Source organism: Lissotriton vulgaris, unplaced genomic scaffold (assembly GCF_964263255.1).
Source record: "Lissotriton vulgaris unplaced genomic scaffold, aLisVul1.2 SCAFFOLD_301, whole genome shotgun sequence".
NCBI lineage: Eukaryota > Metazoa > Chordata > Amphibia > Caudata > Salamandridae > Lissotriton > Lissotriton vulgaris.
Window position 1 is genome coordinate 1502501 of NW_028244321.1, and position 25000 is coordinate 1527500.

A 25000-nucleotide genomic window follows, 5' to 3' on the forward strand; every position below is an offset into this window, starting at 1 on the left:
TTTCCTAGTCTTTTCTTTCCCTTTTCTTAGATTTGTAACTGTTCCTTTACGTGCTCTACTTAGGCGCCATTAATCTCATTTGAGCTCCTTGTACCTGCTGCTGTTTTCTCCACACCTCATACTGTCTTTTCCCTCTTTCTCTCTTTCTCTGCGGTTGGTGGCTACTTTCCAAAGCGTCTGATGCCCCAATGTTCCTTCGTCTTGTTGTCAGACGTGAATTTGAAAAGCAACAAAATTAACAAGCCTTTACCACTCACACATGGCAGAAGTTTATACTTTAATTCAATGAGCTAAGAAAAGTGTGTTGTGGGGCCCCTACGAGCCATGGTGCTTGCTTCATCATAATTAGGCATCCAGTCATTAGCCACAGCTCTGATTATGGGTCACTGAGGTCAGTTTCAATAATTCCTCAAAAACCTAACCATGCAGTCCCCCCTAACTGTGTAGTTATCTTGCTTTACTGCTGTTTGTGTGATTAGCTGGGAGGAGCTCACGGCAGCATCCTCCCAATAAAAGTGTAGATGGACCGTTCCTTAACTCTTTCTTGCTTCACATTCAGATGGCTTGAGGAGGTACAGGGGAGATGCAGGTCTAATAAACAGAATAGAATATCTGCGCCAGGTGTGTTTCTCTGCATTGGTGTCCCATCACAGGCCCACCAGTGTATGTGTGATCTTTGACTCCTGCCAGTTCACAAGCAGGCGGCCAGGAAACGGTTTCAGCCTATCAACCACTGAGGAGATAAAGCCTTTGTATAAGGAATGAGGAAGCAATGAACACATTCAGCCTATCACAGGAGTAGCCCTGAGTGTTCCGAATTATAATTTCTTCATGTCACTGTACGTTATTGAGCCCAAGTAGCTCGCCGTGATCGTATAGTGGTTAGTACTCTGCGTTGTGGCCGCAGCAACCTCGGTTCGAATCCGAGTCACGGCATTGTGGTTGGCAATGTCACAGCAGTTGGGTTTTTCCTTTACAGAATTCCCAAATGTACCAGTTGTTTTTGTAAAATGTCTATTAAAAACAGATCCTTTTCAATATTTAAACGATCTAACAACAAATTATTTAAACACACATGATTATAAGATGTAGGTATACTGTACTTACTGACATAAATTATCGTTCTTGAACATATTTGCGGTAAGGGGAGCGGAGCTCTCCCCCAGGCCAATCAGAATGCAGATGAATGCAGTTGCAGTTGAGTGACCTGTGTTGTGGCTGTCTACAGGGAATGCACATATGTAGCTGTCTCGCAGCCCAATCCAGACGTCAATCGAAGACAGGTTTCAATGCAAATAGAGCAGTAAGTGCAGAGAAATGCTCACTCTCTAAAAATGGCATTTATACAATAGTGAGATTAAATCCAACCTCACCGGTAGATAGGATTTATCAATAAATAAATAAAGCTTCTCCTCTCTGATATGGAATTACCCCCCAAAAAGTATAAGGGAATACCCAATGCTAACCTATGAGAGGGGCAGACCTCACAGTAGTGAAAAATGTAATAGACTGTTTGATACTACTAGGACATACAAACTACCACAGTACATGTCTTACCTTTTACTTACATAGCATGATGCCCGTAGGACTACCTAGGGCCTACCTTAGGGGTTACTGATATGTAATAAAATTGGAGTTTAAGGCTTGGCAAGTAGTTTTAAATGCCAAGTCGAAGTGGCAGTACACTGCAGCACAGGCACTGCAGTAGCAGGCTTGAGACAGGTTTGAAATGCTATTTCTTTGGGCGGCACAATCAGTCCCTGGGTATATGGTATACCACTTTACAAGGGGCTTTCAAGTAAATTAAATCTGTCAGTCAGGTATACTCCAATTATACACATGATTAGGGAAGAAGCACGTGCACTTCAGCACTGATTAGTAGCGATAAAGTGATCAGAGTCCTAAGGCCAACAAAAAGATACAGCAAAATGCGGAGGTGAAAAGCAATAAGGTGGGGTTGGGACCACCTTAAGAATGCAAGGTCTAACAAAAACGAACTAAGGATAACATGAGTAAAACATCAGGTTTCTCTACAGCATTTGGTGAGACAAGTGGGCCTTCTTTTATCTTCCATAAATGCAATCCTTCCCGGACCCCTTTATTATATAGCTCTTCAAGGAAAAAATATAAAGCACTTACAAAGGAGCCTCAAATACTCAAAGATGGTAGACTTCTTTAATATGGGACATATACTAAAAGCAGCACGAAAACAGAGTGCAATAGGGTCCAAAAAACTTGAGTGACCCATGAGAGTATGCATGCAAGCCTATGGTATTCCAAGCTAGAGATATACGCATGCAATTTTTGTTTTTAGGAGAGAATGTGCCTGCTGAAAAAAACCTTATTTTTAAAAAGTGCATTGCAGAATATCAGGAATTTGCTGTGGGACACCTTGAAAACTTGCATACAGATTATGTGCACACACCTTGCAGTCAGTTGTTGTGGCCGAGTGGTTAAGGCGATGGACTAGAAATCCATTGGGGTCTCCCCGCGCAGGTTCGAATCCTGCCGACAACGAGAATCTTTTTAACATCGGCTACAATTTCAGAAATTAACCTTTAGTATTTCTTCCATGTCAGTTTTATAAATAGGTGGCTTATTTTGGTGTCACTATTGCCATATCACATATTTATTATCGCTCCCCCTTTCATATCTTTGCTATAACTCTCGTCCTTCATTAGCGCTGGTGCAAACGCTTCAAATTATTATACCCTGGCTCTTTCGGTCATACCTGTGCATGCACTTGAAACTTACTTTACCAATAAAAGAAGAAAATAGAGAAATAAAATAAAAGTGCTAGCTGGATTAGGCAAACACACTTCATAAAACTGCATTTTCTTTTCTATTCTCCCCCGTGTTACAAGCTTAACTGCTCCCTGTGTAATTTCTCTTAACCTGCTGTTCCTGGAAGAGAATTTCATCTACAAGCTCTTTCTGTGTTTTTTCCTAGTCTTTTCTTTCCCTTTTCTTAGATTTGTAACTGTTCCTTTACGTGCTCTATTTAGGCGCCATTAATCTCATTTGAGCTCCTTGTACCTGCTGCTGTTTTCTCCACACCTCATACTGTCTTTTCCCTCTTTCTCTCTTTCTCTGCGGTTGGTGGCTACTTTCCAAAGCGTCTGATGCCCCAATGTTCCTTCGTCTTGTTGTCAGACGTGAATTTGAAAAGCAACAAAATTAACAAGCCTTTACCACTCACACATGGCAGAAGTTTATACTTTAATTCAATGAGCTAAGAAAAGTGTGTTGTGGGGCCCCTACGAGCCATGGTGCTTGCTTCATCATAATTAGGCATGCAGTCATTAGCCACAGCTCTGATTATGGGTCACTGAGGTCAGTTTCAATAATTCCTCAAAAACCTAACCATGCAGTCCCCCCTAACTGTGTAGTTATCTTGCTTTACTGCTGTTTGTGTGATTAGCTGGGAGGAGCTCACAGCAGCATCCTCCCAATAAAAGTGTAGATGGACCGTTCCTTAACTCTTTCTTGCTTCACATACAGATGGCTTGAGGAGGTACAGGGGAGATGCAGGTCTAATAAACAGAATAGAATATCTGCGCCAGGTGTGTTTCTCTGCATTGGTGTCCCATCACAGGCCCACCAGTGTATGTGTGATCTTTGACTCCTGCCAGTTCACAAGCAGGCGGCCAGGAAACGGTTTCAGCCTATCAACCACTGAGGAGATAAAGCCTTTGTATAAGGAATGAGGAAGCAATGAACACATTCAGCCTATCACAGGAGTAGCCCTGAGTGTTCCGAATTATAATTTCTTCATGTCACTGTACGTTATTGAGCCCAAGTAGCTCGCCGTGATCGTATAGTGGTTAGTACTCTGCGTTGTGGCCGCAGCAACCTCGGTTCGAATCCGAGTCACGGCATTGTGGTTGGCAATGTCACAGCAGTTGGGTTTTTCCTTTACAGAATTCCCAAATGTACCAGTTGTTTTTGTAAAATGTCTATTAAAAACAGATCCTTTTCAATATTTAAACGATCTAACAACAAATTATTTAAACACACATGATTATAAGATGTAGGTATACTGTACTTACTGACATAAATTATCGTTCTTGAACATATTTGCGGTAAGGGGAGCGGAGCTCTCCCCCAGGCCAATCAGAATGCAGATGAATGCAGTTGCAGTTGAGTGACCTGTGTTGTGGCTGTCTACAGGGAATGCACATATGTAGCTGTCTCGCAGCCCAATCCAGACGTCAATCGAAGACAGGTTTCAATGCAAATAGAGCAGTAAGTGCAGAGAAATGCTCACTCTCTAAAAATGGCATTTATACAATAGTAAGATTAAATCCAACCTCACCAGTAGATAGGATTTATCAATAAATAAATAAAGCTTCTCCTCTCTGATATGGAATTACCCCCCAAAAAGTATAAGGGAATACCCAATGCTAACCTATGAGAGGGGCAGACCTCACAGTAGTGAAAAATGTAATAGACTGTTTGATACTACTAGGACATACAAACTACCACAGTACATGTCTTACCTTTTACTTACATAGCATGATGCCCCTAGGACTACCTAGGGCCTACCTTAGATGTTACTGATATGTAATAAAATTGGAGTTTAAGGCTTGGCAAGTAGTTTTAAATGCCAAGTCGAAGTGGCAGTACACTGCAGCACAGGCACTGCAGTAGCAGGCTTGAGACAGGTTTGAAATGCTATTTCTTTGGGCGGCACAATCAGTCCCTGGGTATATGGTATACCACTTTACAAGGGGCTTTCAAGTAAATTAAATCTGTCAGTCAGGTATACTCCAATTATACACATGATTAGGGAAGAAGCACGTGCACTTCAGCACTGATTAGTAGCGATAAAGTGATCAGAGTCCTAAGGCCAACAAAAAGATACAGCAAAATGCGGAGGTGAAAAGCAATAAGGTGGGGTTGGGACCACCTTAAGAATGCAAGGTCTAACAAAAACGAACTAAGGATAACATGAGTAAAACATCAGGTTTCTCTACAGCATTTGGTGAGACAAGTGGGCCTTCTTTTATCTTCCATAAATGCAATCCTTCCCGGACCCCTTTATTATATAGCTCTTCAAGGAAAAAATATAAAGCACTTACAAAGGAGCCTCAAATACTCAAAGATGGTAGACTTCTTTAATATGGGACATATACTAAAAGCAGCACGAAAACAGAGTGCAATAGGGTCCAAAAAACTTGAGTGACCCATGAGAGTATGCATGCAAGCCTATGGTATTCCAAACTAGAGATATACGCATGCAATTTTAGTTTTTAGGAGAGAATGTGCCTGCTGAAAAAAACCTTATTTTTAAAAAGTGCATTGCAGAATATCAGGAATTTGCTGTGGGACACCTTGAAAACTTGCATACAGATTATGTGCACACACCTTGCAGTCAGTTGTTGTGGCCGAGTGGTTAAGGCGATGGACTAGAAATCCATTGGGGTCTCCCTGCGCAGGTTCGAATCCTGCCGACAACGAGAATCTTTTTAACATCGGCTACAATTTCAGAAGTTAACCTTTAGTATTTCTTCCATGTCAGTTTTATAAATAGGTGGCTTATTTTGGTGTCACTATTGCCATATCACATATTTATTATCGCTCCCCCTTTCATATCTTTGCTATAACTCTCGTCCTTCATTAGCGCTGGTGCAAACGCTTCAAATTATTATACCCTGCCTCTCTCGGTCATACCTGTGCATGCACTTGAAACTTACTTTACCAATAAAAGAAGCAAATAGAGAAATAAAATAAAAGTGCTAGCTGGATTAGGCAAACACACTTCATAAAACTGCATTTTCTTTTCTATTCTCCCCCGTGTTACAAGCTTAACTGCTCCCTGTGTAATTTCTCTTAACCTGCTGTTCCTGGAAGAGAATTTCATCTACAAGCTCTTTCTGTGTTTTTTCCTAGTCTTTTCTTTCCCTTTTCTTAGATTTGTAACTGTTCCTTTAAGTGCTCTATTTAGGCGCCATTAATCTCATTTGAGCTCCTTGTACCTGCTGCTGTTTTCTCCACACCTCATACTGTCTTTTCCCTTTTTCTCTCTTTCTCTGCGGTTGGTGGCTACTTTCCAAAGCGTCTGATGCCCCAATGTTCCTTCGTCTTGTTGTCAGACGTGAATTTGAAAAGCAACAAAATTAACAATCCTTTACCACTCACACATGGCAGAAGTTTATACTTTAATTCAATGAGCTAAGAAAAGTGTGTTGTGGGGCCCCTGTGAGAAGGTGGCCTGATATGCAGTGCTCACTATTCTAGTGAACACTATGTATCAGTCCAGCAACCCTTATTGATGATTGGTTGTAAGTCAACCTTATAGACCAGCTATCCTAGTAGCGTGGATACGAGCAGTCTAAGGCTAAAGACTCGAGAGGGCGTGTTAAGCCAGCTATTATACCACACATATACCCCTTGAACACCAAGTGAAAGGACACCACACAAGTGTTATGAAAATAAACAGTTATTTATTAAGAATCACAACAGCCCTGTACTCTTTATGAGGACAGGGTACTAAGCACAAACCAAAACTCTTACAAAAATACTCAAGTTAGCACAGTATATACAAATGCCCGAGGGGCACGGAAAACCATATACTTGAAAAGTGGAATGCGAAATTACTAGCAGGTAAGTACAGTACTAATAGGCTTTGGAATCGCTAGGACTTGACTATAGAATCATTAGATTACTTCTGGGAGACCCAGGGGACTCGGGTGCAGTGTGTGCACTCTCACGCGAGATGAGGGACAAAGTCTATGGTAGCTAGAAATTGCAAAGTTAGTGTTCTCGGGCGAACCCGACCTGGTAGGGAGAAAACGAAAGTAGATTCTGACCCTTGGATAGTGAGGCTATGCTGGGGCACCGAAATGCCGAAGTTACCTAGCCCAGGGGCTGCAGCTGCATAGGACTCAAAAGACGTCGGGAATCCTCGTTGACGGACCAGGAGCCTGGAAGAAAGAAGTTGCTGGCAGGCGACCAGTGAAGAAAGTTCGGTGGATCCAAGCCTGGATCGATGGAAGATGACACCTGAAAGCAGAGGGGACCAAGTTCGAGACTACTAGCCAGTAGTCAGTGGGCACCAGGAGGGCACCGGATGGTAGCCACCTCGATTAGGTGAGTGGGTGACGCTGTGCTCGAAGATCTCACGGACCAGGAGGTGTTGTCAGCGACCAGGAAGGAGGATCGAGCTGTCCCACGAAGATAGAAGCTGTCGGCGTCGCTGGACCCAGGATTGGGCAACAAAGCCTTGGCAAATTCAAGCCCACGTGGTGGACCTAAAATGGCGTCTGGAGTGGACCAGGAGGGTCCGGGGTGCCTCTCTTCAAGAAGGAAGCAAGGGCCAGTCTGGAGCAACCAGACCAGCAGCAGTGACGTCGTCGGGCGTCGTTCAGAAGGCCACAAGCCAGCCGGCTAGTAGCCAAACAACGCGGTGCACAGCAAACAGCAGAAGGGCCCCACGCAGATCGTGGAGATGCAGGGAGGCTGACCTTGGGTGCTGGAGCTGCGCAGGGTCAGGGCTTCTCGGACCCCAAAGCACTTACCAGTGGAGGACACGGTGGGCTTGTTGTAAAGATGCCGTGCAGTCTTGGCGATCGTCGGTCCCTCGAGGTCTCGTCGCACTCACGGTTCTCAGCTTTGCTGTAGAAGTGAGTAGAGGTCAGAGGTGCCAGGGAAGCCGGGTCTCGTCGAGCTGGGTCGTCGGATTCGTGATGAAGGACTTGCAGCAGACCGCAGTGCTCTTTAGGATGGTGCCTGCGGATGCAGGGTGACTACTCCTTAGCCACAAGGGAGAATCTTGATGAAGAAATCTTGAAGTCCTTTCGCAGAAAGTCGTGTCTTGATTCCAAAGATGATCTAATTTGAACAGGGGGCCCGCTCCCATCTTTATACTAGAAAAGGGGGCTGACCCGGTGACTAGGTCCTGCCTATGGGTGGGACTAGGAGGGGGGTGGTTACACCCCTCTCCCCTGCCGGACTTCCCCAGGCCAGGGGCTGGTGTGCCCCTGGAACTGGTTCTGACTGGCCTATGCGTAGTGAGCACCGGGGTGCCACTCAGCAGTCACCTTCCTGAAAAGCCCTGCCTACCCAGGATACACAAAACCCTGTCTGGGATGGTGCTAGCACCGCCCCGGACAGGAAACCCTTTGTCCAAGCCTCCCTCGCTGGAAGGACTCCCAGCAGCAGGAGGTCAGACTCGTGTCTGTGGTGGCAGCATCCATTTTGTGGAGCTGAGGCTTTAGTTAACTTTAACCGGGGTTCACAGTTACATACATGTCGTGTCCCTCTAGAAGGGTGGAATGCTAACCCCGTCGCCAGAATTGGCGAGGGGTTAGTATTCCAATTCGTATGACACCTTACTCGACATGTTTTGATAAAGCAATACCAAAGTTGGCATTTAACCGCGAGGATTATAATGCACTTAAGAGTATATGGTATGCGATATCATGGAACAGCTATTAGGACTTGGTTCCGCAAGCTGCAGACGGGCTCAGCTCATGCCAGAGCACCATCTCACACGATTCCAAGCACTCTGCCTTCAGGATTGTCAAGGCCTGCCATAGGAGTGACTGATAGGAATCTGTGTGTCCATTTTAGGGTTAGGTATAGGTATACTACACCTACAGCAAAGGGTGATTACACGACTTTGCCCCAGCTGTCATGCAGCCAGTTGTGTCAAATTTAGGAGGCCAGCCAGGGGTGGCATAATACATGCTGCAGCCCCTGGCAGCCCTGGGTACACCTATGCCCTGAGTTACAGGGTCTGATAAGGTGGCCCAGTACCAATTGGAAATGTACCTAGGGTACATGGAATCCATTTTAAAGAGAGAGCAGTAGGCCTGGGGTCCCGATTGGCAGGGTCCCAGGTCGACTATGTCCAAAACCAGCTAAAACACAGGGCAAAAAGTTGGGGGCAACCATAGTCAGGATGTACCTTCCTACACAACCCCCCCCCCCAAACGAAAGGAGATAAGGCTATCCTTGTCCAGGTAAGCCTCTATTACCTAAGTGGCCATATAAGGAAGGACCAGCTCTGGCTTGGTTTCCCCCTGTGTCATGGTCCACTAGGCAACCCCTCACCCTAAGGGTATCTGAGGGTCTCCACCATAGGGAATCTCTGCCTTTGGTGTGTCTTGGGAAAGAAGAAGGCTGATGCTGGGATTGAGTACTGAAGTGAGGCTCCTCTACCTTTGGGCTCAACTTCCTCCAATCACCATTCATCATGTGTGCCTTTCTTTCTTTAGCTGAGATGCACTGAGCTCTCAGGGTCAGCCTCTGGCTACCTAAAGCTGGAGGCTGAGTCCCTCTGTTTGGCTTACTGGAGGGACAGGTCAGGTCTGGGGTTTTTAGGCCCCATGTTTGGCTGTGCCCAACAGTGTCCAGCTGTGGGAGTTCCCTAACTACTTTTAAGGGGGATCCCTCAGGAGTCTGTTCTATTTTCACTTGGCTAGGTTTACCAGCTTCAGTGATCCTAATCTGCTGATTAAGGGGTTCTTTTGGACAGGGGGCCCTTTGGGGTCCACCACTGGCCTCCCTGATCTCTTCAGCCCTGGGCTGACTGAGGCAGGGTAGAGAGGGGCAGGTTACCTGCTCCAGACTGGGTCCCACCTGGGAAGGGTCCACTGCCATCAGGGGCTCTGCCAGGCTAGGCCTGACTACCTCTGGGGCAGTTCCTTCAACAGGGGTAGAGTCAGTTCCCTGAGGAGGCTGGCTCTCACCTAGTGTCTGGGAGGGGGAAGACTCTTCTTCCTCCTCAATGCTCTCTGTTTGAGTGGAGTGATCCATTGTTTCAGGCTTCACAACCTCACTATCTGTTTGAGTGGAGGCTGAGACCATTTCAACCTTGCCAACCTTTTCAGGAGGGCACTCAGTTTGTGTTTGGGCTGTGACTGTCACAGTCCTCCTATCCTGCTCTGGAAAGTCTGTCTGAGCCTGGGCAGTGGCTACCCCTGCCCTTCCAACCTTTTCAGGGAGGAATGGTGCTTGGACTGGGGCTGTAGCTATTACTGCCCCACTAACCTGTCTGGATAGGCCTATCATTCTGGAGTGAGTTTCTTGTTCCACCTCAGCCCATGCTGAGAGTTCCAGGTCATTCCCCATTAAGCAATCTACAGGTAGGTTATCTGTCACTGCCACTCTCATGGGCCCTGTGACATTACCCCAGCTGAGCTTGACTACTGCCATGGGATGCCTTCTCTTCACTCCATGAATGTCTGTCACCTGATAAGTAAAACCAGGGGTCAGTTGAGCAGAGGGGACCAGATGGTCACTCACCATGGTGAGGCTGGCCCCTGTGTCTCTGAATGCCTCAACTTTCTGACCATTCAATAAAACTTCTTGTCTATACTTTCCCAAAATGTGGGGTCCAGTAGTGAAGTTGGCAAACCCCATGCCAGTCTCACAGACAAGAGTGTGGTCAGGGAACCTGGCTAGGCCATAGTCCTCCTGATTGCCCAAAGTAATGCCCACCACATTCTTGGGGGCACTCCCACCACCTGGGGGATTACCACTAGTGGTAACAGGAGATTTAGGAGTATTACCTGGGGGTATATTTCCCTTATTACCATTTTTAGGGCAACTGGCATCACTTTTGTAATGACCCACCTGTTTACAGGTATGGCAATAAGGTTTCTTCTGTTCTGAAGGAGTGTTCTGGGACCCACCACCCTTGTTGGAGTTTTGGGGCCCTTGGGAAGTCTTCTCTGTGGATTTATCCCCACCCTTCTCTTGAGGCTTGGTTGATTCCTTTTTCTGGTCACCACCCTGGTTTTTAGGCCTAACCCTGGTTCTGACCCATTTGTCTGCCCTTCTACCCAATTCCTGTGGAGAGGTCAACTCAGAGTCTACCAGGTGCTGATGTAATAACTGGTTCTGACAATTATTTAAGATTTGCTCCCTCATAATTAGATTATACAATCCTTTAAAATCAGTAACCTTACTACCCAGTAGCCAGCCTTCAAAAGCCTTAGTGGCACAATCAACAAAGTCAGTCCAATCTTGAGACTGAGTTTTCTGGGTGTCTCTGAACAGCATCCTGTATTGTTCAGTGGTTAAACCAAACCCATCAACCAGTGTATTCTTCAAGATTTTGTAATTGTTAGCATCCTCCACCCTTGTGGTGAGGAGCTTATCTCTACCTTTACCATCAAAGGAGAGCCACAAGATAGCTGCCCACTGACTTTGGGGAACACCCTGCACAGTGCAGGCTCTCTCCAAAGCAGTAATCCATTTGTGGATGTCATCCCCTTCTTTAAAGGGGGGCACTATCTTATTCAGGTGCTTTGTATCAAAACTCCTTTCCCTATTGCTAGGTTTATTGCTGCCACCAGTGGGCTGTAGCCCACATAATTCTTGCTCTCTAGCAAGGGCAAGTCTCTCTTTGGCCAGGGCAAGTTCTTCCCTTTCAATCCTCAGTTTGATTGCCCTTTCTTCAGCTTCATACACTCTCCTCTTAGGGGAAGACATCCCTCTGTGAGAAGAGTTGAGAGAGCCATTGGTTCGAAAGGATATGTTAGAGCCTCTTGATAGAGACCTAACTCGTCCATTCCCAATGTTAAGCTGACCTGAGAGTAGGCCCAGGGGTCCCCTAGTACCAAGCTCATGTCTGCTTAAGTTGGACCTGGTTAGTCTACTGACTTCTACCTGTCCCTTATCTGCCTCATCCCCTGACAACTGGTCCTCATCCTCATCCTCAGCATCATCTGCTTCCTGGAGGGGATGTTCCTGGCTATCAAAGGGTCCCTGTAAGGAGTGCAAACTTCCTTCTGGATTAGAAGGGTCTGGGTTACCAGCCCTACTGGCATCATAAGCCTCTAAGAGACCAATCAGAAAGGAAGTGGTGGGGTTAGACCCCTGTTTTAGTTTCCTGAGAGTACACACTTGTCTCATCTCATGGAAGCTAAGAGCAGCATATTTTGAAGTAAGGACCTGTGGAGGGTCCACTGACACAAGGGGATACTCAGAGTTTCCTCCTTTGTCTGACATGCTGATTCTAGTGTGGTGTAAGTGATGCACCTACCTACACTATGTGTTTGCCTACTGATCCCTTGCTAAGAGTTGCAGCCAAGGTGTGCTAAGCCTTGAGGAGCTACAACAGCTGGTTCAGTAGAACTCAGAGTATTCTAAGCTTAGTTATATGTACTAACAGTACTTATGTGATCTTTCAACAAGATATTCTTAGGATACGTGTGGCAAAACAACAGCAAGCTCAAATCCCACCGCTGCCACCAATGTGAGAAGGTGGCCTGATATGCAGTGCTCACTATTCTAGTGAACACTATGTATCAGTCCAGCAACCCTTATTGATGATTGGTTGTAAGTCAACCTTATAGACCAGCTATCCTAGTAGCGTGGATACGAGCAGTCTAAGGCTAAAGACTCGAGAGGGCGTGTTAAGCCAGCTGTTATACCACACATATACCCCTTGAACACCAAGTGAAAGGACACCACACAAGTGTTATGAAAATAAACAGTTATTTATTAAGAATCACAACAGCCCTGTACTCTTTATGAGGACAGGGTACTAAGCACAAACCAAAACTCTTACAAAAATACTTAAGTTAGCACAGTATATACAAATGCCCGAGGGGCAGAGAAAACCATATACTTGAAAAGTGGAATGCGAAATTACTAGCAGGTAAGTACAGTACTAATAGGCTTTGGAATCGCTAGGACTTGACTATAGAATCGTTAGATTACTTCTGGGAGACCCAGGGGACTCGGGTGCAGTGTGTGCACTCTCACGCGAGATGCGGGACAAAGTCTATGGTAGCTAGAAATTGCAAAGTTAGTGTTCTCGGGCGAACCCGACCTGGTAGGGAGAAAACGAAAGTAGATTCTGACCCTTGGATAGTGAGGCTATGCTGGGGCACCGAAATGCCGAAGTTACCTAGCCCAGGGGCTGCAGCTGCATAGGACTCAAAAGACGTCGGGAATCCTCGTTGACGGACCAGGAGCCTGGAAGAAAGAAGTTGCTGGCAGGCGACCAGTGAAGAAAGTTCGGTGGATCCAAGCCTGGATCGATGGAAGATGACACCTGAAAGCAGAGGGGACCAAGTTCGAGACTACTAGCCAGTAGTCAGTGGGCACCAGGAGGGCACCGGATGGTAGCCACCTCGATTAGGTGAGTGGGTGACGCTGTGCTCGAAGATCTCACGGACCAGGAGGCGTTGTCGGCGACCAGGAAGGAGGATCGAGCTGTCCCACGAAGATAGAAGCAGTCGGCGTCGCTGGACCCAGGATTGGGCAACAAAGCCTTGGCAAATTCAAGCCCACGCGGTGGACCTAAAATGGCGTCTGGAGTGGACCAGGAGGGTCCGGGGTGCCTCTCTTCAAGAAGGAAGCAAGGGCCAGTCTGGAGCAACCAGACCAGCAGCAGTGATGTCGTCGGGCGTCGTTCAGAAGGCCACAAGCCAGCCGGCTAGTAGCCAAACAACGCGGTGCACAGCAAACAGCAGAAGGGCCCCACGCAGATCGTGGAGATGCAGGGAGGCTGACCTTGGGTGCTGGAGCTGCGCAGGGTCGGGGCTTCTCGGACCCCAAAGCACTCACCAGTGGAGGACACGGTGGGCTTGTTGTAAAGATGTTGTGCAGTCTTGGCGATCGTCGGTCCCTCGAGGTCTCGTCGCACTCACGGTTCTCAGCTTTGCTGTAGAGGTGAGTAGAGGTCAGAGGTGCCAGGGAAGTCGGGTCTCGTCGAGCTGGGTCGTCGGATTCGTGATGAAGGACTTGCAGCAGACCGCAGTGCTCTTTAGGATGGTGCCTGCGGATGCAGGGTGACTACTCCTTAGCCACAAGGGAGAATCTTGATGAAGAAATCTTGAAGTCCTTTCGCAGAAAGTCGTGTCTTGATTCCAAAGATGATCTAATTTGAACAGGGGGCCCGCTCCCATCTTTATACTAGAAAAGGGGGCTGACCCAGTGACTAGGTCCTGCCTATGGGTGGGACTAGGAGGGGGGTGGTTACACCCCTCTCCCCTGCCGGACTTCCCCAGGCCAGGGGCTGGTGTGCCCCTGGAACTGGTTCTGACTGGCCTATGCGTAGTGAGCACCGGGGTGCCACTCAGCAGTCACCTTCCTGAAAAGCCCTGCCTACCCAGGATACACAAAACCCTGTCTGGGATGGTGCTAGCACCGCCCCGGACAGGAAACCCTTTGTCCAAGCCTCCCTCGCTGGAAGGACTCCCAGCAGCAGGAGGTCAGACTCGTGTCTGTGGTGGCAGCATCCATTTTGTGGAGCTGAGGCTTTAGTTAACTTTAACCGGGGCTCACAGTTACATACATGTCGTGTCCCTCTAGAAGGGTGGAATGCTAACCCCGTCGCCAGAATTGGCGAGGGGTTAGTATTCCAATTCGTATGACACCTTACTCGACATGTTTTGATAAAGCAATACCAAAGTTGGCATTTAACCGCGAGGATTATAATGCACTTAAGAGTATATGGTATGCGATATCATGGAACAGCTATTAGGACTTGGTTCCGCAAGCTGCAGACGGGCTCAGCTCATGCCAGAGCACCATCTCACACGATTCCAAGCACTCTGCCTTCAGGATTGTCAAGGCCTGCCATAGGAGTGACTGATAGGAATCTGTGTGTCCATTTTAGGGTTAGGTATAGGTATACTACACCTACAGCAAAGGGTGATTACACGACTTTGCCCCAGCTGTCATGCAGCCAGTTGTGTCAAATTTAGGAGGCCAGCCAGGGGTGGCATAATACATGCTGCAGCCCCTGGCAGCCCTGGGTACACCTATGCCCTGAGTTACAGGGTCTGATAAGGTGGCCCAGTACCAATTGGAAATGTACCTAGGGTACATGGAATCCATTTTAAAGAGAGAGCAGTAGGCCTGGGGTCCCGATTGGCAGGGTCCCAGGTCGACTATGTCCAAAACCAGCTAAAACACAGGGCAAAAAGTTGGGGGCAACCATAGTCAGGATGTACCTTCCTACAGCCCCTACGAGCCATGGTGCTTGCTTCATCATAATTAGGCATGCAGTCATTAGCCACAGCTCTGATTATGGGTCACTGAGGTCAGTTTCAATAATTCCTCAAAAACCTAACCATGCAGTCCCCCCTAACTGTGTAGTTATCTTGCTTCACTGCTGTTTGTGTGATTAGCTGGGAGGAGCTCACGGCAGCATCCTCCCAATAAAAGTGTAGATGGACCGTTCCTTAACTCTTTCTTGCTTCACATACAGATGGCTTGAGGAGGTACAGGGGAGATGCAGGTCTAATAAACAGAATAGAATATCTGCGCCAGGTGTGTTTCTCTGCATTGGTGTCCCATCACAGGCCCACCAGTGTATGTGTGATCTTTGACTCCTGCCAGTTCACAAGCAGGCGGCCAGGAAACGGTTTCAGCCTATCAACCACTGAGGAGATAAAGCCTTTGTATAAGGAATGAGGAAGCAATGAACACATTCAGCCTATCACAGGAGTAGCCCTGAGTGTTCCGAATTATAATTTCTTCATGTCACTGCACGTTATTGAGCCCAAGTAGCTCGCCGTGATCGTATAGTGGTTAGTACTCTGCGTTGTGGCCGCAGCAACCTGGGTTCGAATCCGAGTCACGGCATTGTGGTTGGCAATGTCACGGCAGTTGGGTTTTTCCTTTACAGAATTCCCAAATGTACCAGTTGTTTTTGTAAAATGTCTATTAAAAACAGATCCTTTTCAATATTTAAACGATCTAACAACAAATTATTTAAACACACATGATTATAAGATGTAGGTATACTGTCCTTACTGACATAAATTATCGTTCTTGAACATATTTGCGGTAAGGGGAGCGGAGCTCTCCCCCAGGCCAATCAGAATGCAGATGAATGTAGTTGCAGTTGAGTGACCTGTGTTGTGGCTGTCTACAGGGAATGCACATATGTAGCTGTCTCGCAGCCCAATCCAGACGTCAATCGAAGACAGGTTTCAATGCAAATAGAGCAGTAAGTGCAGAGAAATGCTCACTCTCTAAAAATGGCATTTATACAATAGTAAGATTAAATCCAACCTCACCAGTAGATAGGATTTATCAATAAATAAATAAAGCTTCTCCTCTCTGATATGGAATTACCCCCCAAAAAGTATAAGGGAATACCCAATGCTAACCTATGAGAGGGGCAGACCTCACAGTAGTGAAAAATGTAATAGACTGTTTGATACTACTAGGACATACAAACTACCACAGTACATGTCTTACCTTTTACTTACATAGCATGATGCCCCTAGGACTACCTAGGGCCTACCTTAGGGGTTACTGATATGTAATAAAATTGGAGTTTAAGGCTTGGCAAGTAGTTTTAAATGCCAAGTCGAAGTGGCAGTACACTGCAGCACAGGCACTGCAGTAGCAGGCTTGAGACAGGTTTGAAATGCTATTTCTTTGGGCGGCACAATCAGTCCCTGGGTATATGGTATACCACTTTACAAGGGGCTTTCAAGTAAATTAAATCTGTCAGTCAGGTATACTCCAATTATACACATGATTAGGGAAGAAGCACGTGCACTTCAGCACTGATTAGTAGCGATAAAGTGATCAGAGTCCTAAGGCCAACAAAAAGATACAGCAAAATGCGGAGGTGAAAAGCAATAAGGTGGGGTTGGGACCACCTTAAGAATGCAAGGTCTAACAAAAACGAACTAAGGATAACATGAGTAAAACATCAGGTTTCTCTACAGCATTTGGTGAGACAAGTGGGCCTTCTTTTATCTTCCATAAATGCAATCCTTCCCGGACCCCTTTATTATATAGCTCTTCAAGGAAAAAATATAAAGCACTTACAAAGGAGCCTCAAATACTCAAAGATGGTAGACTTCTTTAATATGGGACATATACTAAAAGCAGCACGAAAACAGAGTGCAATAGGGTCCAAAAAACTTGAGTGACCCATGAGAGTATGCATGCAAGCCTATGGTATTCCAAACTAGAGATATACGCATGCAATTTTTGTTTTTAGGAGAGAATGTGCCTGCTGAAAAAAACCTTATTTTTAAAAAGTGCATTGCAGAATATCAGGAATTTGCTGTGGGACACCTTGAAAACTTGCATACAGATTATGTGCACACACCTTGCAGTCAGTTGTTGTGGCCGAGTGGTTAAGGCGATGGACTAGAAATCCATTGGGGTCTCCCCGCGCAGGTTCGAAACCTGCCGACAACGAGAATCTTTTTAACATCGGCTACAATTTCAGAAGTTAACCTTTAGTATTTCTTCCATGTCAGTTTTATAAATAGGTGGCTTATTTTGGTGTCACTATTGCCATATCACATATTTATTATCGCTCCCCCTTTCATATCTTTGCTATAACTCTCGTCCTTCATTAGCGCTGGTGCAAACGCTTCAAATTATTATACCCTGGCTCTCTCGGTCATACCTTTGCATGCACTTGAAACTTACTTTACCAATAAAAGAAGCAAATAGAGAAATAAAATAAAAGTGCTAGCTGGATTAGGCAAACACACTTCATAAAACTGCATTTTCTTTTCTATTCTCCCCCGTGTTACAAGCTTAACTGCTCCCTGTGTAATTTCTCTTAACCTACTGTTCCTGGAAGAGAATTTCATCTACAAGCTCTTTCTGTGTTTTTTCCTAGTCTTTTCTTTCCCTTTTCTTAGATTTGTAACTTTTCCTTTACGTGCTCTATTTAGGCGCCATTAATCTCATTTGAGCTCCTTGTACCTGCTGCTGTTTTCTCCACACCTCATACTGTCTTTTCCCTCTTTCTCTCTTTCTCTGCGGTTGGTGGCTACTTTCCAAAGCGTCTGATGCCCCAATGTTCCTTCGTCTTGTTGTCAGACGTGAATTTGAAAAGCAACAAAATTAACAAGCCTTTACCACTCACACATGGCAGAAGTTAATACTTTAATTCAATGAGCTAAGAAAAGTGTGTTGTGGGGCCCCTACGAGCTATGGTGCTTGCTTCATCATAATTAGGCATGCAGTCATTAGCCACAGCTCTGATTATGGGTCACTGAGGTCAGTTTCAATAATTCCTCAAAAACCTAACCATGCAGTCCCCCCTAACTGTGTAGTTATCTTGCTTTACTGCTGTTTGTGTGATTAGCTGGGAGGAGCTCACGGCAGCATCCTCCCAATAAAAGTGTAGATGGACCGTTCCTTAACTCTTTCTTGCTTCACATACAGATGGCTTGAGGAGGTACAGGGGAGATGCAGGTCTAATAAACAGAATAGAATATCTGCGCCAGGTGTGTTTCTCTGCATTGGTGTCCCATCACAGGCCCACCAGTGTATGTGTGATCTTTGACTCCTGCCAGTTCACAAGCAGGCGGCCAGGAAACGGTTTCAGCCTATCAACCACTGAGGAGATAAAGCCTTTGTATAAGGAATGAGGAAGCAATGAACACATTCAGCCTATCACAGGAGTAGCCCTGAGTGTTCCGAATTATAATTTCTTCATGTCACTGTAAGTTATTGAGCCCAAGTAGCTCGCCGTGATCGTATAGTGGTTAGTACTCTGCGATGTAGCCGCAGCAACCTCGGTTCGAATCCTAGTCACGGCATTGTGGTTGGCAATGTCACGGCAGTTGGGTTTTTCCTTTACAGAATTCCCAAATGTACCAGTTGTTTTTGTAAAATGTCTATTAAAAACAGATCCTTTTCAATATTTAAACGATCTAACAACAAATTATTTAAACACACATGATTATAAGATGTAGGTATACTGTCCTTACTGACATAAATTATCGTTCTTGAACATATTTGCGGTAAGGGGAGCGGAGCTCTCCCCCAGGCTAATCAGAATGCAGATGAATGCAGTTGCAGTTGAGTGACCTGTGTTGTGGCTGTCTACAGGGAATGCACATATGTAGCTGTCTCGCAGCCCAATCCAGACGTCAATCGAAGACAGGTTTCAATGCAAATAGAGCAGTAAGTTCAGAGAAATGCTCACTCTCTAAAAAAGGCATTTATACAATAGTAAGATTAAATCCAACCTCACCAGTAGATAGGATTTATCAATAAATAAATAAAGCTTCTCCTCTCTGATATGGAATTACCCCCCAAAAAGTATAAGGGAATACCCAATGCTAACCTATGAGAGGGGCAGACCTCACAGTAGTGAAAAATGTAATAGACTGTTTGATACTACTAGTACATACAAACTACCACAGTACATGTCTTACCTTTTACTTACATAGCATGATGCCCCTAGGACTACCTAGGGCCGACCTTAGGGGTTACTGATATGTAATAAAATTGGAGTTTAAGGCTTGGCAAGTAGTTTTAAATGCCAAGTCGAAGTGGCAGTACACTGCAGCACAGGCACTGCAGTAGCAGGCTTGAGACAGGTTTGAAATGCTATTTCTTTGGGCGGCACAATCAGTCCCTGGGTATATGGTATACCACTTTACAAGGGGCTTTCAAGTAAATTAAATCTGTCAGTCAGGTATACTCCAATTATACACATGATTAGGGAAGAAGCACGTGCACTTCAGCACTGATTAGTAGCGATAAAGTGATCAGAGTCCTAAGGCCAACAAAAAGATACAGCAAAATGCGGAGGTGAAAAGCAATAAGTTGGGGTTGGGACCACCTTAAGAATGCAAGGTCTAACAAAAACGAACTAAGGATAACATGAGTAAAACATCAGGTTTCTCTACAGCATTTGGTGAGACAAGTGGGCCTTCTTTTATCTTCCATAAATGCAATCCTTCCCGGACCCCTTTATTATATAGCTCTTCAAGGAAAAAATATAAAGCACTTACAAAGGAGCCTCAAATACTCAAAGATGGTAGACTTCTTTAATATGGGACATATACTAAAAGCAGCACGAAAACAGAGTGCAATAGGGTCCAAAAAATTTGAGTGACCCATGAGAGTATGCATGCAAGCCTATGGTATTCCAAACTAGAGATATACGCATGCAATTTTTGTTTTTAGGAGAGAATGTGCCTGCTGAAAAAAACCTTATTTTTAAAAAGTGCATTGCAGAATATCAGGAATTTGCTGTGGGACACCTTGAAAACTTGCATACAGATTATGAGCACACACCTTGCAGTCAGTTGTTGTGGCCGAGTGGTTAAGGCGATGGACTAGAAATCCATTGGGGTCTCCCCGCGCAGGTTCGAATCCTGCCGACAACGAGAATCTTTTTAACATCGGCTACAATTTCAGAAGTTAACCTTTAGTATTTCTTCCATGTCAGTTTTATAAATAGGTGGCTTATTTTGGTGTCACTATTGCCATATCACATATTTATTATCGCTCCCCCTTTCATATCTTTGCTATAACTCTCGTCCTTCATTAGCGCTGGTGCAAACGCTTCAAATTATTATACCCTGGCTCTCTCGGTCATACCTGTGCATGCACTTGAAACTTACTTTACCAATAAAAGAAGCAAATAGAGAAATAAAATAAAAGTGCTAGCTGGATTAGGCAAACACACTTCATAAAACTGCAGTTTCTTTTCTATTCTCCCCCGTGTTACAAGCTTAACAGCTCCCTGTGTAATTTCTCTTAACCTGCTGTTCCTGGAAGAGAATTTCATCTACAAGCTCTTTCTGTGTTTTTTCCTAGTCTTTTCTTTCCCTTTTCTTAGATTTGTAACTGTTCCTTTCCGTGCTCTATTTAGGCGCCATTAATCTCATTTGAGCTCCTTGTACCTGCTGCTGTTTTCTCCACACCTCATACTGTCTTTTCCCTCTTTCTCTCTTTCTCTGCGGTTGGTGGCTACTTTCCAAAGCGTCTGATGCCCCAATGTTCCTTCGTCTTGTTGTCAGACGTGAATTTGAAAAGCAACAAAATTAACAAGCCTTTACCACTCACACATGGCAGAAGTTTATACTTTAATTCAATGAGCTAAGAAAAGTGTGTTGTGGGGCCCCTACGAGCTATGGTACTTGCTTCATCATAATTAGGCATGCAGTCATTAGCCACAGCTCTGATTATGGGTCACTGAGGTCAGTTTCAATAATTCCTCAAAAACCTAACCATGCAGTCCCCCCTAACTGTGTAGTTATCTTGCTTTACTGCTGTTTGTGTGATTAGCTGGGAGGAGCTCACGGCAGCATCCTCCCAATAAAAGTGTATTTATTTATTTATTTAAAACATTTATTAAGCGCAACTGTCACCTTGCAGGTATCCTGGCGCTGGTGGCTACTCCTGGGTTTATAGACAGGGAGGTTGAACTTTAACTAGCAGGCTAAAGGGGTGAAGGAAAGAGCCAAGTTTTGATTCGTTTCCTAAAGGGTAGGAGATGAGTGATTTGGCGGACATCGGCCGGCAAACTGTTCCACAGCTTAGCTGCAGCCACTCTGAAAGATCTGCCTCCGATCCTGGACTTCTTATATTTGGGGACTTTCACCAGGCAGGCAGTTGTAGACCTAAGTGTTCTGGTGGGTGTGTACCACGAGAACAGGCGTTGGAGAGGTCTAGGTCCTGCACCATGTAGTGCCTTGAAGACCAGACAGAGGGCCTTGAAGGCAATACGCTGCTTCAGCGGTAGCCAGTGCAGCTCGGCCAGCGCAGCGGTGGCAGAGGATCTTCTGGTCCAACCAAGAGCCAGTTTGGCTGCTGCCGACTGAACTCGTTGGAGTCTGTCCAGTAGTGTCACAGGGGATTCAAACAGGAGAGCATTACAGTAGTCAAGGCGACTGAGAATAGTACACCTGACTATCAATGCTCGGGCCGGGGGTGGTAAAAGAGGCAGAACCTTGCGCAGTGAGCGCATGAGGGCTGAGCAGGTAGCAACTGTTCTTGAGACCTGCGTTTCCATGCTCAGCTGGTGGTTTAGCATGACGCCCAGATTGCGAACACTGGTGACGGGTGGTGGGTTGTTAGAGTTTTCCGGGGGCCAGAACTCAGCAGGCAGAGGGCAGGGAATGCGGCTCGCCGGACAGAACAAAACCTCGGTTTTCGCGGAGTTGAACTGGAGGGAATTCCGGTGCAACCAGCTAGCGGTGTCTCTTAGACAGTTGTGAAAAGCTTCTAAGGGGATGGATTCTTCGCCCTCCCAAGAAAGCAACAGCTGAGTGTCGTCTGCATAATTTACTGTGGTCACCTTGTGCGATTTGATTAGCAGAACCAGTGGTTTCAGGTAAACATTAAAAAGAATCGGGCTAATAGAGGAGCCCTGAGGAACACCGTGAGGGACAGGGGAAAAGGCCGATTGGTATGGGGGAAGGGATACAGCCTGTTGTCTGTCACTAAGATATGAATAAAACCAAAGCAGGGCCGTACCAGCGATCCCTGCCTCTCTTAACCTCTCAAGCAAAATCCCATGATTGACCGTATCGAATGCGGCAGACAGATCCAATAAAATCAAGGCCACGGCTTGGCCCCTGTCTGCACGCATTCGAAGCTCCTCCATGGCAGTGAGCACAGCAGTTTCAGTGCCATGGGCCGGGCGAAACCCGAATTGGAATTCGTCTAAGACGTGGTGCTGCTCGAGATGGTTTGAGAGGCAGTTGCTGACCCAACGTTCGAGTACCTTCACCGGGAATGGCAAAAGTGATATAGGGCGAAAGTTGGACAGACATTCTGGATTCAGCGTGGGTTTCTTTAATAGCGGGGTGATGAGCGCTTGCTTCCAGGGAATGGGGACGATACCACACCTGAGGGATTGATTGCAAATCATCCGTAAAGTATGAAATAATTCGTGCCCACAAGCTTTCCAGATTTTCGGAGGCAGAGGGTCAAGGGGGGATCCAGAGGTGATGGCCAATGCAACTTTCTCAAACTCTACTTGAGAGATAGGAGGGAAGTCCAGGAGCTCATTCAGGGGAGGACAGGCTAACCTTGGACAGTCAGGATTGGTGAAGCCAACTTCAGGAGGAGTCAAGTGAAGATGTGCCGGAGACATTGCCAGATTATTGATGATAGTCTCAATTTTATCAGTAAAAAACTGAGCGAGACTGTCACAAAGGGTCTGAGATGGGGGAATAGAATTTTTAACACAGTCAGGATGCATGATATTGTCCAGGATCTGAAATATACTTTTAGAACTATTGGCCGCATTGGCTATAGTAGAGCAGTAGTAGTTCGCCTTACTTTCTGCAATGGCGGTTTTGTAGTCCTGGAGTAACTTTTTCCAGCGGGCTTTGTTGATATTGCAGTAACCTTGTCTCCACTTTCTCTCAGCCTGTTTACAGGCTGATTTGAGGGATTTGAGGGACTCGTTGTACCAGGGAGCAGGTGCTCTACCTTTGGGTTTGCAATGTTTTAGAGGGGCAACCGAGTCCGCAATGGAGGTGATTCTCGAACTAAAGGATCTATAATTGTTTTCCACTGAACTAGTGGGAGAGAATCTATCCTGAACTTCGAAGACTTTGGTGGAGGTGCTAAGTTTATCTAAAGCTTTCCAGTTTCGGTAAGAGAATTGTGGTGGCGGATGATTCTTGGGCTTTCTTATTGTGGCATTATTGATATAAAGTTTAATGAGCGAGTGATCAGTCCAGCTCATAGGCAGAATGTCGCCTACTTGAGTTAGGCCCGGACTCGAAAAGATGAGGTCGAGACGATTGCCTGCAGAGTGAGTGGGGACCTTTATCAGTTGGCAAAGGCCCACGTTCTCGCAGGACAGTAGAAGGTTTCCCAACCCGGTGTCCAGGCTGCCATTTGGCCAGAGATTGAAATCTCCTAGAATGATAAGTTTGCTATGAGAGGTTGCCATATTGGTGATGGTCGTGAGGAGCATTTGCTGTTGCGAAAGGAGAAAGGCCCCAGGCAGTCGGTAGCAGATGATCACCGTAAATATGCCTCCAGAGTGACAGTTTATGGCCAGACCAAAGAGCTCGATCCCAGGTACCGGATCGATATCAATGGTATTAATCTGCCACGCGGCTCGGAAGATGACCCCAACTCCGCCGCCGCGGCCTTTGGGTCTGGGAAGATGAAGGATGTTAAAATTTAAGGGGCAGGCAGAAGCTAAGTCGGTCTCACAGTTGGCGTGTGTCCAGGTCTCAGTAAGAAAAAGTACATCTAAGTGGTGGGAATCTATAAGAAGATTAATTTCGGTGGCGTGCTTCGGTAAGGATCTGACATTCAGGAGGCCTCCTGCAATTAGGCCCTTATGAGTGAAATCAGTTAAGGGAGACGCAGTCTCTTCAAAGGTGAGCTTACCTTCGTGTGCGTACCCTCGTAGGTAGAGCAGCGTGTCGCGGGTGTAGCCAGGCGATTGCAGGCTAAGACAGACAGGGTTTGTGGCGCTAGGCGCGTCCTCATCGCGGACGAGCGCAGACGAGCTTGCCCTTAGCGCGCCTTCGGCGCGCAAACGGCGTGCCCGCTGCGCTCGTCCACTGCGCTTCCGAGGGTGGCACATGGCTTATAGTAGCAGCTGATGACATTGGAGGGGGCGTGGCCAACAGGTGTGGGCGTGGCTACGCTCTCCCTCGGCGTGCCAATGGCGCCCAGAAGCAGCGTTTGTGGGGGACAGGCAGTGTCAGCTAGTTATCAGCTGCACTGCGGAGTCAGGGTGAGTCAGTAAGAGCGAGTGCAAGATTTCAATTTTAAAAGTACAGTAAACACACAAAATGTTAAAAACAGCTCAGATCAAGGCTCCCGGCTTTCCGCCTCAGGAGTAACACAATTAGTGAAGCGTCGCTCGTTTCCGGCGCGCTTTAAGCGATGCGATAGCGGGGGGCGTGGCCAACAGGTATGGGCGTGGCTACGCTCTCCCTCGGCGTGCCAATGGCGCCCAGAAGCAGCGTTTGTGGGGGACAGGCAGTGTCAGCTAGTTATCAGCTGCACTGCGGAGTCAGGGTGAGTCAGGAAGAGCGAGTGCAAGATTTCAATTTTAAAAGTACAGTAAACACACAAAATGTTAAAAACAGCTCAGATCAAGGCTCCCGGCTTTCCGCCTCAGGAGTAACACAATTGTAGATGGACCGTTCCTTAACTCTTTCTTGCTTCACATACAGATGGCTTGAGGAGGTACAGGGGAGATGCAGGTCTAATAAACAGAATAGAATATCTGCGCCAGGTGTGTTTCTCTGCATTGGTGTCCCATCACAGGCCCACCAGTGTATGTGTGATCTTTGACTCCTGCCAGTTCACAAGCAGGCGGCCAGGA

At 46.3% G+C, this 25000-nt stretch overlaps 6 non-coding genes across 6 annotated transcripts; all 6 read left to right on the top strand.

Annotated features, from left to right (window-relative positions):
* Positions 1-864: 864 nt before the first annotated feature.
* TRNAH-GUG (transfer RNA histidin (anticodon GUG)) lies at positions 865-936 on the top strand. The gene has a single exon. It is a non-coding gene; the product is annotated as a tRNA-His (tRNA).
* Positions 937-2435: 1499 nt separating this feature from the next.
* On the top strand, positions 2436-2517 carry TRNAS-AGA (transfer RNA serine (anticodon AGA)). The gene has a single exon. It is a non-coding gene; the product is annotated as a tRNA-Ser (tRNA).
* Positions 2518-3806: 1289 nt separating this feature from the next.
* On the top strand, positions 3807-3878 carry TRNAH-GUG (transfer RNA histidin (anticodon GUG)). The gene has a single exon. It is a non-coding gene; the product is annotated as a tRNA-His (tRNA).
* Positions 3879-5377: 1499 nt separating this feature from the next.
* TRNAS-AGA (transfer RNA serine (anticodon AGA)) lies at positions 5378-5459 on the top strand. Its single transcript has one exon. It is a non-coding gene; the product is annotated as a tRNA-Ser (tRNA).
* Positions 5460-17051: 11592 nt separating this feature from the next.
* TRNAS-AGA (transfer RNA serine (anticodon AGA)) lies at positions 17052-17133 on the top strand. The gene has a single exon. It is a non-coding gene; the product is annotated as a tRNA-Ser (tRNA).
* A 2860-nt stretch (positions 17134-19993) lies between these two features.
* TRNAS-AGA (transfer RNA serine (anticodon AGA)) lies at positions 19994-20075 on the top strand. Its single transcript has one exon. It is a non-coding gene; the product is annotated as a tRNA-Ser (tRNA).
* The last annotated feature ends 4925 nt before the right edge of the window (positions 20076-25000 follow it).